We start from the raw sequence: 17,854 nt of genomic DNA on the forward strand, positions 1-17,854 counted from the left end.
ATTTTCTACATTATTCAAAGTCTTGAGCTAAGACAGGATGGAATTCATGCTTGCTCCACTGGCAAATTTTTCTCCATATGGCCAGCGGTGGTAGTCAGTCTGGTGTATAGAGACTAGACTGCATTGAGCAACGCCGCTCACAAGAAGCGGATTTTACAGAGCTTCACAGGAAAGTCATGATCACCGTCGTCATCCCCCAAATGATATCATTCGATCCATGGTTTTCCCAAAATTATCCAAATGGTTCAAAGCGATGTTTGAATCGGTCGGGAGCATCGGTAATTACATTTAAAAGACTTTTCCTTAGGTTTTGTACGCTAAAATTGGCAAAGGCCCCAATCCGCCTCTCTATGAATATGGGATATATATGGCTGTCTGAAGTCGTTAGTCGCACGGGACTTTTGTCATGATTTACAAACATCGGATAAAGTTCTGAGGTAAATAACCGGACATGTAGCCGAAATACAATGTTTATATCCAATTAGTGTTCTCCGTTCAGACAGGATATCGCCCTGGTCGATAAGGATGTAGGAAATCCTTCGTTGGAAATGATATACATATGTAAAGCTACAGCGGCGCAGAAGCCTGCTCAAAGGATCAGTTTCTACGGTTTACTTCGTCTCAACACCATCGTTCCAACTGTTGGTGTGTGATGCAGCGAATTGTGACTTACAGTAACCCCAAACGTTTTCTAGCTTATAGGACGACGGTGTTTTATCTTTCATAAGTGTAAAAAGTTTTGTAGCCTCTTTAGCAGGTTCAACGGGTCGGTTTTTTGGGGGTTCACAATATCTTTTTTCCTCGTTGTATATCACGATCAGTTCTTATTGAATCCTACGGAGGCAAGAAACTGGGTACAGTCAAAAGTAATATAAGACAGAAAAAAAACGTTTAGAACCACGATACGCAAAAAAACCAAGTCCTGGAGCCTGCTTACGAGTGAGTGAAACGGTGGACGATGACTTAAAGTAACCCCAAAAGTTTCCTGGTTCACAGTGAAACGCGGTTTTGTTTCTTTCGTACGTATTTGTTGTTAAGTAAGCGAACTAGATAAGGCATTGGGGAGTTCTTGTAGCGGTTCGTTCTGCACTTGATATTTTCAGTTTCTTACAGATACTCCCCCTCATCTCGGTTCAGGACTATTTGTGAAAGGTAGCTCCGCCGTTAGGTTTTACGGCTTTGGGGAAAACTTCGGGTGAGCAGAACGGATTCGGTCAGCCGGAGTATGGTACTGATAACGAACGGTGCGGAAATCGCATCAGCTGATCGCCGTGGCGAGGTGGGAAACGACTCAGCACAAAAGCGGGCGGCTGGAGATGTCAAACAGGCGTGTCTGGGATATCTGTGCATGTAAGTTTCAGTATAGTGTAGAGTGGATTCATTCCTCAAGCTAACCGGCATCTTTCACACTGCAGTCGTCCCTCAGTAATGCTAGGGCCACATTTCCAAGCCGGGGCCCGACCGGGCTGTTTGAGAAAACAAAGAATGAAACATGCATATCAAGACTATACATAACGTATGGTAAGGAGTAATTTTTTAAAGTTTTATGTGTTTTGTTCTCTTTTATATCATAGTTTTTGGTTCCCATAAGCTGCCCGGCCGGGCCCCGGGTTGGAAATGGGACCCTAGCATTAGACATCTGGAGCCACATAGTTCCTGTTTAGAACTTTTATTCATTCTGTGCTTTCACATTTCATCAGAATATTAGAATAAGAAGCGTGTTCTTTATATCGCCATAAAGAGTATTTTAATGCACTAAGGTTTCTTCTAAGCGTCACAGGTTATCAAAACTTGTTCTTCCTATCACTATGACGAGTACTAATGCGTTGATCACGAAGTTTCAGGTCTATTGTCGCCTTGAAACGCCTGAGTTGGTTCACACCAGGGTTTCTTCTCGGCGTAACATCTAAAATCACAACTCATGAGCGTGTTCTTCATATCGGCATAAGGAGTACTAATGTGTTGATTACGACGTTTCCGGTCCATTCTCGCCTTAAAACGCTTGGGTTGGGTCTCACCAGGGTTGCTTCTCAGCGTAACATTGTAATCACAACTTAGGAGCAGGTTTTTCATATCCCCACAAGAAGTACTAATGCGTTAATCACGAAGTTTCATGTCTATTCTGGCGTTGGAACGCCTGAGTTGGTTCACACCAGGGTTTCTGCTCAGCGCAACATTGTACTCACAACTTAGGAGCGTGTTTTTCATATCGCCATAAAGGGTATTAATGCGTTCAGCACAACGTCCAAGTCTAGTCTCGCCTAGAAACGCTTAAATTGGTTCACACCAGGGCTCCGTCTCAGAGAAACATTGTAATCACAACTCGAGCATGTTTTTCGTATTGCCACAAGAAGTACTAATGCGTTGATCACGAAGTTTCATGTCTATTCTCGCCTAGAAACGCCTGAGTTGGTTCACACCAGGGTTTCTTCTCGGCGTAACATCTAAAATCACAACTCATGAGCGTGTTCTTCATATCGCCATAAGGAGTACTAAATGTGTTGATTACGACGTTTCCGGTCCATTCTCGCCTTGAAACGCTTGGGTTGGGTCTCACCAGGGTTGCTTCTCAGCGTAACATTGTAATCACAACTTAGGAGCAGGTTTTTCATATTGCCACAAGAAGTACTAATGCGTTAATCACGAAGTTTCATGTCTATTCTCGCCTGAGTTGGTTCGCACCAGGGTTTCCTCTCAGCGTAACATGTAATCACAACTCAGGGGCGTGTTCTTTACATGGCTCTACCAGACTAACTACGCCGGCTATATATAGGGAGAACATTTGCCAGGGTTTCGTAGCCGACTCCCTTAGCATACTATGCTCTCTATTGGACCAATTTCTGCTATTTTCCCAGCCATCCGCGGGGCCTGGTAGAGGCTAATGAAGAATATTAATTCCCTTCTCACGACTTTCCAGTTTAGGTGGTTCAAGTTAGGGTTTCGTCTCAGCGTAACATCTAATCACAACTTCGTCATGCGCCGATAAAACGGAAACTGCACCAGCGGCCCACGGGGCGGTCTGATGCTAAGATCCACTTTAATATCCGTGAGCGCCGATGCAGGTTAGACATTCAGGTAATAAGCTACACGAGGTAACAGTTTACTAGAGCAACTTTATAGATTTCTGAAACGGTCAAACTCTCTGAGCCTGTAATAATGAGATCGACCTCACAAGCCAGTAGGCTTGACTCGGAAAATGAAAATAACGCTCCTAAGATATTGAGTCAAAGATGAGCACACGGTAAATCATTTTCTGGATGGTTGAATATAAATGTGCTTCTGGATGAACAGCTGTAAACCTATGTGATTCTATGTGTAAGGCTGAATGGGGGCATGCATGGCTGGGGAAATGGAAAGAAGAACTCCCCAGGAGTTTAAATCAAAGATGTGCACGTAGAAAAATCGTTTTTCCTCAGTTAGTCAACTGTACATGTATGTATTACACACCGTGGCATGCTGCGATGCAATATCGCTGTTTGCGTCTAGTGGAAAGACTTGACGTGCTGGGAAGACAGAGATCTCATCCTCGTGTTTGGCATACCGTATCTTGTGATACGATCACTGTTAGATGGCCGGATTCACCTTTACTTATGAATCAACATCCGTAAACCGTTTACACGCCACTTGATAAATGGCAAGAAAGGCGCTTGACGAGTTAAGTCAAACTTTATAAAGACGGAGATTATTTTGTCTATCTTACTTTAGTGCATATTTGGCCACCGTAAATGGTGATGTGGTCACTGTTAAATGATTGGATCTACATTTTCCTCTGAATGATTAATAACTGTAAACCTTTTAAAGAGAGCTACAGGCGAGCCGGCTTGACTTGATGAATGAAAGGAAAACGCTTGACGTGTTGAGTCAAAGTTGTGAAGACGGAAATCGTTTTGCCTCGCTTGTTCAGCCGCCTCCATACAGGGATATAATCACGTCATGAAAGCAGTCAGGTGGGGCCAAACATCTGCTCGGGCCTTTCATATCGATTCATAAAGAATCAAGCTCCGTGCTATGTTCGTGAGCTTTGCATGCTTTGGAATGGTGAAGGTTGTGGCGAGGCTTTATGTATTATAGCCATGTTCTGAATTTATATGATCGTACCGCAGAATAACAGACTTTTGATCTAAGATCCTTGCCACGGCACTGTCGCACAGTTTTCAAGTATCATGAAAACACCCGTTACGTAAAATGTTATTCCGTTCTATTTGAACACTGTCACCTCTTGAGTCTTGTAGCGCGTACTTCATCATTTCATCATCATTTATTTACAGTTGGAGATTACAGGAAGCTTGATGAATAAAACGGAAAATAAAGTTTGTTACATAAAGAGGACAAAAAAAATCTCAGGATGGGCGGTATAACCTTTACTATACTTAATCAGTGTAATGCAGAGCTAGAATTGAACAGTAAAGGATAGTATGTGTCACAGGACATCCTTTAATGTAAATCTATGTACTTGTACTTTTATGAGTAGAGAACGCAGTACGATAGTCGGAAACTATGATGTCGACTACACTGTCAGAAATTCAGCAAGCAAAGCTAAACTCAGACTCCTCTTGAATAATTTTTTTCTACGTTTCTGAATACGGAGAACTTTTTGCACCCTAGTTAAAACCGTTAGATGTCAGAAATGCAGCAAGCAAAGCTAAAATCAGAATCCCCTTGAATTGCGGAAATGGCTCTCCTCTTTTATGTAGACTGAACCCAGCTGGCGCCCCTGTAGGCGAGGTAAGTGCGTGTATTTTAAGGGAAGTTGAAGTGTCCGAGACAATTTCCTGCGCCGCTTGTGAAGAATCTACGTTTGAGACCTGCACTTGACACTGAAGGCTCTTCTCTGCACGCGGTTTGCATTTCCTGCTTTGAGCAGTTTCAGCTTCTTTTCTTTGCGGATTTTGTGGGACTATGTTTTTCTATCGCAACGGAAATAAACGTATCAAAAACCACATACATACAAACGTCACCGAAAACATTAAACCGAAAACAGTATATCCTGCTTTGAGCAGTTGCAGCTTCTTTTCTTTGCGGATTTTGTGGGAGATGTTAGATGGGCTTCTCCAATGAATGTTGGAAAATGGCTAATTTCTTTTGCAACGGAAATAAACGTATCAGAAAATCACATAGGCACGCATACAAACGGCACCGAAAACGTACATTTCTTTTCAAAGACAATGAAGGTTTCTTAATTCCTTTCTCAGCGATTATTAGAGAGATGTATAGAATCATCTTGATTGAATGTAACGTTATACTTTATCAAACGGATCCTTACTTAGTCCTATATATCTTACAGGTACAAAACCTTGATATCGAGACGTCGCTCAAAAACTGCGATTCAATCCCTCCTGTCTGGAGTGCATGGGACTCAGTAAGGCTCAAGTGGTTGGCCAGGTGTATTCTTTATGTTCAGTCATCCTCTCTTAAAGATTGACAAAAATCTTCATATCAAAGCGTCACTCAATGACTGTGATGAACTCAATCCTGTCCGTAGCGTATGGGGCTCAGATAGGCCATATCTCCAGACGGGCGGCTTGAATGATTGACCAAAAGCATCCTTATAGTTTATCTTCTCTGAACGATTTACCAAAACCTTGATATTAAAGTGTTACTAAATGACTGCGATTGATCCAATGATATGTAGCGTATGGATTTTGGTATTTGCGGAGGGACGACTTGTGAATAGTTGTCCTTATATATCCTTAAATGTATCCTTATGTGTTTTTTATCTTCTCTTAACGATCTACCAAATCCTTGATATCAAAGCGTCGCCCAATCGCAGTGATCGACCCGATCTTCCCTGTCTGAATCATACGAAGTGCAGTCATGTTGGATATCCTCCGACAGACGACTTGAATGATTGCCCAAATGTGTCCTTATATATGTTTTTTATCTTCTCTTTTGCCTTATTTCACCAAAACCTTGATATCCAGGCATCTCCCAATAGCTGCTGTCGACCCAATCCTGCCTGTGGTGTCTGCATAGAACTCGGTTGGGCTGGATATTTGCGGACAGACGGCTCGAATGATTGTCCTCATATTCCGTTAAATATATCCTTATATATTCATTTATCTTCTCTAAAAGATTTACCAGAACCTTGATATCAAAGCGTCGCCCAATTGCTGTGACCACCCCCATCCTGTGTGTACGCGTGTATCATACGAAGTGCAGTTCTGTTGGATATCCTCGGACAGACGGATTGAATGATTGCCCTTATACATTCCCTCATCTTCTTTTTTACCAAATTCACCAAAACCTTGATATCCAAGAATCTCCCGATAGCCGAGATCGACACCATCCCGCCTGTAGCGTACGGAGTGTGTAGTTAGGTTGGATATTTGCTGACAGTGGGCTTCAATAATTGTCCTTATATGCCCTTGAATGTATGCTTATACAATATATTCTTTTATCTTTTTTTGAAGATTTATCAAAAACTTGATATCAAACAGTTACTCAGTTTCTGAATTCGACCCAAACCTGCCAAAAATAGTCACTCAAGTAAATGGATAAAAGTTTGAAACAGTCAGACAAAAAAAAAACTTATCCAGTTGCTTGAGTAACTATTTTTGGCACGTCTTATTGCCTGGATGTCTAACCTTCATTGACGACCCAATCTTTTCTTGAAGATTTCTCAAAACCTTGATATCATACAGTTACTCAATTTTTGCAATCGACCCAATCCTACCAAAAATACTTATTCAAGCAAATTGATACATTTTTGAAACAGTCAAACAAAGAAAGTTATCCATGTTTGCTTGAGTAACTATTTTTGGCATATCTTATTACCTGAATGTCTAACCTTCGGCGTGAATGATTGTCCAATTCTATCTTCTCTTTTACCAAATTCACCAACACCTTTGATATCTCCCGTGACTGTGGGCGACCCAATCTTCTCTGTAGCGTACGGAGTGTGTAGTTAGGTTGGATATTTGCGGACAGACGGCTTGAATGATTGCCTTATATATTCTTTCATCTTTTCTTGAAGATTTATCAAAACCTTGATATCCAAGCGTCTCCCGATGGCTGAGATCGACCACATCCTGCCTGTAGTGTAGTGTATAGAACTCAGTTAGGTTGGATATTTGCTGACAGTCGGCTTGAATCATTTTCCTTACATGCCCTTGAATGTATCCTTATACAATATATTCTTTTATCTTTTCTCGAAGATTTATCAAAACCTTGATATCCAAGCGTCACTCGATGGCTGAGATCGACCCCATCCTGCCTGTAGTGTAGTGTATAGAACTCAGTTAGGTTGGATATTTGCTGACAGTCGGCTTGAATCATTTTCCTTATATGCCCTTAAATGTATCCTTATACAATATATTATTTTATCTTTTCTCGAAGATTTATCAAAACCTTGATGTCCAAGCGTCTCCCGATGGCTGAGATCGACCCCATCCCGCCTGTAGTGTAGTCTATAGAACTCAGTTGGGTTGGATATTTGGTACAGACGGCGTGAATGATTGTCCAATTTCCGCCCATCTCTCCCTGCCCGCAGCCCGTAATGAGGACAGATGTGGCGGGCGGGGCTCGTTCTGCGGGCTGGGATCAATGGATCGATAGTAACCAATCATTCTGGCATCCACCGTCTCACAACCAACTACGGTACTGACACTTTTGATGCAACATTTCACAAACTGTAGGCGCACTCGTTCGTATCTAGCCTTTTGTCGTGTAACAATGATAGCAACGGGGGTGTCCCTGTGGTGTGGTGGTCTGCACTTCTGTCACTTACCGCATCTGGCTCAAATTATTAGGAGCCAGAGGGCCCGAGTTTGCGCCCGGGTAGCACACGTCTGGATAAGAGGCGCATCGAGTCATTCCAAAGACTTCATTGAAATGGTACATACTTCTGAAACAGTAGCCCCCTGCTGCAGTGATCGCACCACAGTGTGGCCCAGGGCTATGAAACGGGGATGGGCACCGCCCTATAAACTTTTGATGTGGGAGGATTTTAACTAACTAATGATAGCATCCGTTTTCTTGTTTGTTCGGATGTCTATTGCCTTAGCATCACGCCAACCTGGTTTTATCTTGTAGTTTTTATCTATATCATATGTGTTTTTTTCTAGATCCTAGATGCTGTAAATGGGTGACCTACATGGAATGGTCATTGAAATATCATTGAAAGACCTTGGAGATTATTGATGGAATTGAAATATTTGAAGACCCTTAAAGAGCATTAATATCATAACCTTATCATTTTGTAAGGCCTTGGAGCTCGTAGAGTGCTCGCTGAAAACTGTTGAGAGATTTGTCGAATTTTCGGACGCTCAAAAGTGTCCCACAGGTGTCGCCTCTGTACAATTCCCACTCCAACAGACCCACTTCATAAATATATATTGTAATGGAGGCCCTCACGACGCGCGATTCCACTTCACGCCACAGTGGTCACCTCATAGGTGCCACTTGAACGAACCGTTTGGATGTAGCGCAGCCTAAGGGCCCTGCCACACTTGTGCGTATATTCAAATGCGCACAAGTTCCGCAGTAACATTTTTTTTAGTTTAAGTAAATTTTGCAGGGAGAAAGTTGTTTTCTACTTTGACCTACCGTTGAGCTGTCTAGGTATCAAACCAAAGAAATAACTTCTTCGGCTGTAAACGTAACCTAAACCAAAAACATGTTAATACTCAACTTTATGCGTATCAACAGGTTTTTGTATTAGATTAAGCCTGCAGCCAAAGAAGTTATTTCTTTGGTTCGATAAGCAGGCTGCACAACGGTGGGTCAAAGTAGAAAACAACTTTCTCCCTGCAAAATTTACTTCAACCCAAACATGTTTCATGCGCAACTCGTACGCACTTGAATATACGCACAAGTGTGACAGGGCCCTAAAGCACATTCAAATGTATTAAGGGCCCAATCACACTTGTACGTATATTCAAGTGCGTGTAATTTGGTTTAAGTAAATTTGTGGGGAAGAAGCTATTTTCTACTTTGATCCATCGTTTTGCAGATTGGTTATGTCTTCGGCCTCAAACTTTACCTGAACCAAAAATGTTAATACGCAACTCATTTGATTTTATTAGAATTGCAACAGTGCAATGCACGTGAAACACAGGCAGCTATTGCTGGTGTCGTGACCCACACACATAATTTACCCGTTTTTTACACTTGGGTGGAGTGAGGAAAGTCGTGTAAAGTTCCTTTTTCCCAAGGGCACAAGATCGGTGGCGTCAGGGGATTCGTTGCGCCACACGACACCACAATTCATGCAGACTACGCAACCCACGCGGACTTGAATATAGTTTTCACGCAGTGTGAACGGGCACGATGCACGATTCCACTTCACGCCGCAGCGGTCACCTCATAGGTGCCACTTGCCTCCGCCTCGCCCTACTTACGACTCGGCTCTTAATGCAGACCATTTATCAGTATCTATAAACTACATGATAATCGTGAGGACCGCCGCTTGAACGTGTATTTTTAGAATCGAGGGTAGCACGCTTCTATGGCGCTAAATTGGTAGGTTTTATCTTCTGTGGGAGACGGTAAATTACGGTGGAAAAATGCACGTCCTTATTCTATCATCCGATTTCACTAAAATAACTCTTCAATCTTACATGTGTAGACGAGGTAAAGCGTCCGCCCTCGGACTGCGGTGAGGCGCAACGCTTTTTCGGCAGCTAGTTGTGCAATGAGGCTATTCTTAGGGCTAGCCTTAGAGTTATGCTTAGGGCCCCGTCGGGTAGTTGACGGGTAGTTGTTTTGCACTTTCGGGCGCCACCCCTACGTAGCCCTGTGGGACACCCTGCGCGGTTTCCGGTCTAGTTTTGGGCCCGGCCGGGACCCCGAATCATTTTAACTTGGACTTGCAATCAACGCGGGACCCGGTAACAAATAGACACCGTAAGCCACACGTGCGAACACCGGGAGGTACCCGGCACTCCAACGGATCAAATGTGTGGCTTCGGGACCTACACCCTCGACGGGCACCGGCGCAATTGGAACTTAAGCATTAGCCAGAATGGGTACGATTTGGGACAGCTCACAACGGAACGGACCCTTCTCAATAAGTGTGGTGGGCTCTTTAACGTGGTGTGACCATCTATGAAAAGTTCCTCGTCATCTCTTGTTCCGAGATCTTTGCCTGTAGTGTCCTGGGCCTCAGCTGGGCTTTGGTAAACGTATTAGGACCTATATAGAGGTACAGATTAGGTATAGTTAGGCCTGGGGTGCTCCCAGGGGGACGGAACAGCCTTAATCTGTAGGCAGGTGGGGAACTTTGTCATTCAGTTAAGCTAGATACACTGCGCTGAACTGGGCAGGAATGGGTGGATGGACAGGAACCCCATCATATTTGAGTCTGAAGAGATCAGACTACGAAACCAACAGTTTGGCCCTGATACTTTCATGAAATTGCCGATGTTCATCTTTCTCAGACACACAGCAACATATAGCTCGTAGGGAAAATAATATTGCATTGCCATATTAAAGATAGGATAGATGGATGGATGGATGGATGGAGGATGGATGGATGGATGGATGGATGGACAGGTGGATGGATGGAGAAAGTTAGACCGTCTATCATTGTGCCGCAGATCGAGAATGCGATACCATCGATTTTTACTGACAATCTAAAAGTAAAATCACGCCACACCTCAACCTAAATGAATCAAAATAATAAACCCTCTTATTGTTTCTGATAGTTTTATGGAATTGCCAATATCCGTCTCCCCATGCGCAACATCATGGTGGCCTGTAGGTAAAGTTCTTTCATTGGCTGTAATCTTCCAAACATTGGAATCTGGTACTGATATTGCCTTGCGTTCATCAATCATTTGTTATCCGGCTTTACGACTGTTATTTGTTTCTTTAATTTAGATTGACCAGTAGCAGTACATTACTGATGGTATCTCCCTCCTCATTTATAACCTGTAGTCGCCGTATGCAGGACGGTAGAGAAGATGTGACCCGGTTTACTTGGATATAAAAGCGAGCCGTAGCGAAGCCTCATTGCACTAGTAGCTTAGCCTCCTTCGCAGGCGTTCTGACCTTTCTGGCAACTACAATTTCTCCAGCAGAAGAACCTAGCCCCGTTGTTTTGAAAATCGCGAATCAGCGCCCCCTGCGAAAATAAACGCCGGCGCCGAAAGAAATCCTGCAAAGGAAACTAAATTGTAGTGAAGATGAGATGCATTTTGTATCAGATTATGCCTCGTACAAAAATTTCGTTTGTGAGAAAATCCAATTAGGTAGCGATAGGACGGGATGTGATACTTCAAGGGAAGCCGAATCTACCATAAGCTCATGTCTGGCACTTATAAATACGACTACGAAAGGGCTAGTATATAACTAACAAGCAAAAACGCCCTTTCTGTAGTTGCCACGGCTAAGTATGGCGATGCTGGTCTGTTCAAACATGAGGCTCGAGCAAGCCATGGATTTTGGAGTTGGCAGATACAATAATTCTTTTTTCAAGCCCATAATAGAAGAACAACAATCGAATTTCTAAAATGTGCCTTACCTATGCAATGTTTACATGACTGTGTACTGTACTGTGAATAAATGTATCTCAGTGGGTACTGAAATTATGTGTCACTCGTGGTCAATTATCTCCATAGCGGCCACCTGCCCTTAGCGGCCAGTTTTGGCCAGTCCCTTGAGTGCCCGCTATAGACAGGTTTGACTGTATAAACTGTCCATCCTCTATATATCTATATATGCTAGGGTGGAGGTTGCGACTAGGCAGAATCAGGATGCTGGAAATGTGTTAGGGTCTCCCATTCACAGATTCTGGGTGTCAAGTCAAGACATTTATAATTATCTAAAGTGAGTCTTAATGAACCTAAATTAAAACGTTTTGACTGACTTTTAAGAGAATATCTTTAACTTGTCCCTCTCCTTTCTCCCCTGACTTGTGTGTGTGTGTGTGATGGGGGGAGGGGGTTAAGTAGAAGAAATAAGAAAAGGAAGCGTCATTCATTGTAAAAAGCATCTAAACCCCCAACTGGACGATAGATTGTGCTCAGACGTGTTCACAACCCCCAATATGCGATATCGTTTCCCATCAAAGATATCGTTTTCCCCCTAATAGTCCCCTGACGCACTCCCTGTGAACCCCCTAACCTCATTCCCGGGTCCACCGGACGGTAACTCCATATTGGGTTATGCCGTTAGACGGCAGGTGACTTACAAAGTAACAGTATAAGACTTTGCTACCACGGATGTTAACGAGTCAATTGAGTTCTCAAGTAAAATTTTGTCTTCTTTCGTTATGATACGCCCTCGTGTAATTTAGATGTGTGCTTACTGCTTGCGTTTCATCCTCCCGTTATGGAGGTAAATGGACTGGGTATTATATTTGATATAAAATGCATTAATGTTAGGATTAGGTTTCTCCCACGTTTATTGGATGTCTATTAAGGGCACCTTTTACCGCATAAAGTGACTCACACGAAGTTATTTTCCAAGACCTTTGCTTCAATCCTCATCTCTTCAAGTATAGTTTCTTTTTTCTTCAGCCGAACTCTTAGCGTCGAGCTTGAGTCGAAACGTGATGCTTTTTCGATAGCTGGTAGTGCAATATGCGGTTTCTATACGGCGTGGTTTTATAGGCAGGCACCTCGGACCGTCCCTACTCGTCTCGATAAGTTTGATGGCTTCCTTTACGTGGAAAACTTGAACACCGGAAGCTTCACAAGCTTCACAACACATAGGACGAATGCAATCCCACACACACAGCCCAAGTGTGGTTCGAACTTCCGCCCTCTGGATCCATGGAATGTGATGCAAATAGATATAATGCAAATAGCCAAGGCATTATCCTTACTTCACTTTGCTTTTGACGCATTACTTTTACGACAGCGGTGCCAATCGATCCTTACCCTGATAGGCGCCTGATTACACCCTTTTCTATTAAAAGAAAATAACAGCTTTCCTTTATTGATTTTACATAAAGAAATGTCTGTTATCCGGGGTTTTATTTTCAATAATGCTGGCATGACGCTGATCTTAAAAGGTACGTAATGTGCATGTACCGTACGATAAGTGATTCTACGGATTATTTTCCTATAAAGGTACGGATTACGTCATTCATCATGTACTTACTATAACAGGTAGATTAGGACTGGAGATGTGAATAACGTTAGTATGGAAAGTGGCTTTGATCAAAGCGTGTGTGGAAAGGATTGTTTCTCCACAGTTTTCCTCATCAGGTCGTTGGTTCCTTGTTGGAAAGTGGAAAATTTACCAATGTTAGCATGAACGTTTGCAAGGAAAGTTGTCGAACCATATCCTGGTACCGCCCTCTTCTGAAGGGCCCTACACAGGGGTATTCACAGGCCAAGTCCCGCTACACATTGGCTTGTGTCCTAAGCATCATATTGAAAGTAGGAGCCCATCCCTCTCCTTCCTCTAGTCGCACCTTTTATCTCTCCAATCAAAGTAAGGCAAGGTAACTTACTTTACTTACGTTACACCCGAATGGAGCGAAGAAAGTCGTGTTGACCGGCTTTCACAAGGAACCAACGTCAACGTCTAGCCACAAAATGCTTGGAATCGAACCCGAAACTTTTCGATCCCGTGTCCGCTATCCCAACTACTCGGCTATTGACTCCCCTTTTGGCTCTTGACAGGCCCAGAGAGCTGTCAGCTCCGGAGAACACGCCTCCACCATTGCCGGCACGTAGGCCGCCTCAGATGAAAGTGTTTCCATCCAGAACTCATCAACGTCTAATTCACCCTGCACGACTCAAGTAAATGTCGTTAGACCGTGATGTCAACGGAAATACGTTGTGAGCAGGTTTCAGCGAAGTGGTTAGTATGCTTGCTTTTAGACCAGAAGGCCAGGATTTGGAATCATGGTTCGTTTTGTGCTACTGGATCATGAAAGAACTACAGTCTTTAATGAAGATCAAGTGTTCATTGTACATGTATGTATAAAAAAACTGGGGGTGAAATAAGCTTGGTATCATGCATACTTTACTGTATACATATCTTGAATGTACCGAGCTTATTAGATACATGAAGTGTCTGTTTCCCTGGTCATGATCAATGGTACATCAGCTTGTCTGTGAGACAGACCGGATCAAGAGAAATCCCCTTACAGGAGGGAAGCGCTGTGGAAACAGATCGCATCAAAACGTTTTCTTTGCCTGTCAAGTTCTGTTGGGCAGGAATCGTGATGCAATAGTAAAGGCGAATGTTGAAAGTAAAAGCAGCGATCTAAAATCTTAAGAGGACGTGTTTGACGTCTTCTATGTCGGCTCGTCTTAGATACGCTATTTCTCAGCAGTTCCGGGAAGCTGTGATAAGGGCGTCGATTCGGCCTGTTGATGAGGAGGTCCTCAAGTCGATGTTCAGGCAGACAATTCCGGGAAAATGCAAGTCTTGAACTGGCTTTTTTCATTGAATTGTTTCTTTCACATTGGCTATCTCAGTCGATGCATCTTCTCCAACTCAAACTTACAGACACCAGAACTTCAAAGCTATCAGACTCATAGAGCATAAACTTTTAGACATTAGCATTTCCCTTTGGTCTTTGCTTGACGACAGAGTTATGTTTAATGTCCAGTAGTGCTCTTAACATAAGTTGTAAGACTTGAGTGCAGCGCAACTTTGTCCTTGACTTTGCATTAAAAAGGACTTATAGAGAACTTAACAGATCTAGAGAACATCTAGAAAACATCTAAAGAAGGTCTAGAGAGATCTATACTTTGACTTCCCGGTACCAAATGTTGCCCCCTCTGACTCACCAATACTGCATGATCCGGATCGGTTTCCATCAATGGTGGCCCCAAAACGACACCCCAGCACGTGGCTGCGTCATGCCTTAAATCACCGCCATTCTCTTGTACCTTTCCATCACGAGGGTGCGTATCGGCGATCAATAATCCTGAATGGAAAATTAACCCTATCGGAGTTCGGCAGCCGATATCTGACATTGAACAGATGGTTTCCACGTAAGGATTCGTATTTCCTGCCTCACTAGCTACTATTCTGGGAGTCATCTATCGGACCATCAACGATTGAAACAGGTCGTTTCATCGAGGCGCGTATTGTTCGTTCGAGTTCGTTTTATCGTCTGTTGTTTTCCTAATTCAAGGATGTGTTCGCCGCTGTTAGTGTGCTTGATATGGTGTTTTCACTCACGTGACCATTACGTAGGTATTGTCCGCCATGTTGGATCATCAAACCTGGAAGCTGCCAAGTGAAGTTGAAATTCTACCAACTCAAGTAATCGTCACATTATATACATTCTGAATCTACCGCAGACGTTCAATTCATAATTTTTGGATCTGTGCGACATTGTTCACAGAACGACATATGAGAAAGTGATCTCTAAGATTCATCGATCAATGACCAAGGTCACCAAAAGTAAAGACAACAGACTCACTCGTTGCATAAATGGGGAAATCTCAATCAGTAAATGGACAAGTGGACAATGACAAGGTGCGATATAAATTTTGGATATTTCTTAGATATTTAATTTTTCATGCTGTACAAGCGGCGGCGAGGGTATAAGTTGCAGAACTTGAGTCAGTCGCCACTTTGTCGTATCTAGTTATTCGTGTTTGATGTTTTATGAATAATAAAAAAAAAGATGTTTGGGACCACATCCTTGCCGCAACGCCACAATACGACAGAGAGTCCGTTCAGACCCTAAGGAGGGTAATTGAGAAGTTACAGAAACGTCGGCCCTGTGACGTTCTTCCATGTCCTGCGACAAGACCTTTACTTTTCCCGTCTTTAGAATTCAGCCCACGTCTTGGTCCCCAGTGCCCACCTTTCGCACACCCCATGTAACCAGACCCCGGCTCATATCCTCCTGTACGCACCGCATTTCACGGACCACTACCGCCGCACGACCTTACCAACCCTCGCGGGGGAAAATAACCCACATCTTTCACGACGGAGACAATAAAGCGTGCTCTCCGTCCCCCTATGCGCAGTACTGGTTCAAGATGGCAAGCTGCAATAAGCACTAATACATGGTAGACAAAATTGGAAGAATTTTTCAGTTGCAGTTTTTATTTGCGTCTGAATCATTTCATTTTCCCCACTTCACCAGAGTAAGTCGGGTTCAGGTCCCGGTGTGCTGAATCTATATTTTTGCACGTCTATGAGTTTATCGCGGCTGTTAAACGCTGTCAGTGCGACGAGCCGTGACGCTGGTACGACTAAAAACTGTAGTTAGAGTCAGCGCAGACGATCACCCGCCGTGTCTTGTCGTAAAACGTGCTGTTGGGATCAGCCACACTCTTTGGGGAGTCGGCGTAATACTCCGTAAGGATTTCCTCTGTCAGACTGGTGGTAATCTTACACGTACAAGTACTACTTTGATAAAAAATGATATAAAACTGTGCATCGTGTCCTGCATGTACATCTTGATAATACAGAAACACTGAAAAAAGAAACTTGCACTGTATTCTTAGAAAACAACTCTCAGCCTGAATCATTGGACCTTTATTATACAAACCGGCAGACTTAATTAACAGTCTGAATTTTGTTAAGTATTTATTAAGGCTTGATCCGTATCATTAACATATAAAATCACAATCATATATCAATGTTTAAGCACTAAAATGCATCATTCACATATGTCGCGATAAAGCCAGGACGGAATATTGCGTCTTTGCGGCTTGCTCCGTATCATTAACATATAATATATCAATGTTTGAACACTAAAAGGCATCTTATCATTCACATATGTATCGGTAAATCGAGGACGGAACATTGCGTCTTTGCGCAATTATAAGATTAAAATGTTGCCTCGATGTAGTATATGCATACTGATGAAGTATAGTATATGCATGTCGTCAGAAACAGTGCTTAGTTCATCCATCGTATGGCTTGCTCGTTAGTTCTCCTCTGGTGCTGACGTAAGTAGAAGTTATATGCGTAACGTTACATAAAGGATGATTGATTGCATAAGGTTGACGTCACCTCATCGTTAGTCTGCTCTCATAGTTCTTCCGGGTACTTAGACTGCCACTGTCCTTTTTTGAAAATCTGAATGGTCCGTCGGTCCGTACGAAGACCGTCTAACCACAATAAAATAAAATAAAACTGAAGTGATACGGCCACCTGTTACGGTCATCGGGTCTAGCCAAAATTACTAGTCATGCAAGGAACCGTCCAAGGAGGAAGAAAGAGTGATAGGCAACGGATAAAAAGGAAGATAATATAAGAGAATGGGCAGACTTGACACTGAGTGAAACGCTAAGACAAACAGAAAACCGAGAAGAGGGGAGAAAACTGGTAGCTGGATCTTTTGTGATGCCCCAACGGTCAAATAGTTAGACTAAGGGATAGAAGAAGACAAATGGACCTTATATTATCATCTTTGATCCAAAAGGTGTGCACACTTTTGAATTTAGCTAACCAGGTGTTGAAGACATTCCTCGACAACACTGTGGGGTTTTTTGTGTATGTGGCGGTCTTTGGGCACCCGATGGAACAATGGTAGCAGATGTCTGTATCTGTATCTATATAGCCGGTGCAGCCGCCATTAGGCGTAACACACCAGCTTCGCAGGCACGCGGCGCGGCAGCAGCTGGCTATATTACACCGAACGATCTGTTACATCTTTGGATATCTGACTGCAACCGTTCTTTAAAGCTACTTGGTGAAGATGCTCCTACAATACTTGATGACAACGAGTTCCATTCTACTATGGTTCTCGGAAAATACGAATTTTTGAACACATCAATCCTTGGCTGATAACTCTGGTACTTAAAAGCATGACTATTTCTAGTCCTCTTCTGAGCTGGCATTAGATACTTATCAGTCGGCACGTCCACAAGTTTGTCAGTCATTTTGTAAATCATGCAAAGTCTGGACGTTGTTCTTCTGTATTCAAGTGACGTCCATTGCAGATCTGATGTCAGTGTTAGATAACGTGTGATTGATAACGCCC

The sequence above is a fragment of the Branchiostoma lanceolatum genome, chromosome 6, assembly GCF_035083965.1.
Source record: "Branchiostoma lanceolatum isolate klBraLanc5 chromosome 6, klBraLanc5.hap2, whole genome shotgun sequence".
In the NCBI taxonomy this organism is placed as follows: Eukaryota; Metazoa; Chordata; class Leptocardii; order Amphioxiformes; family Branchiostomatidae; genus Branchiostoma; species Branchiostoma lanceolatum.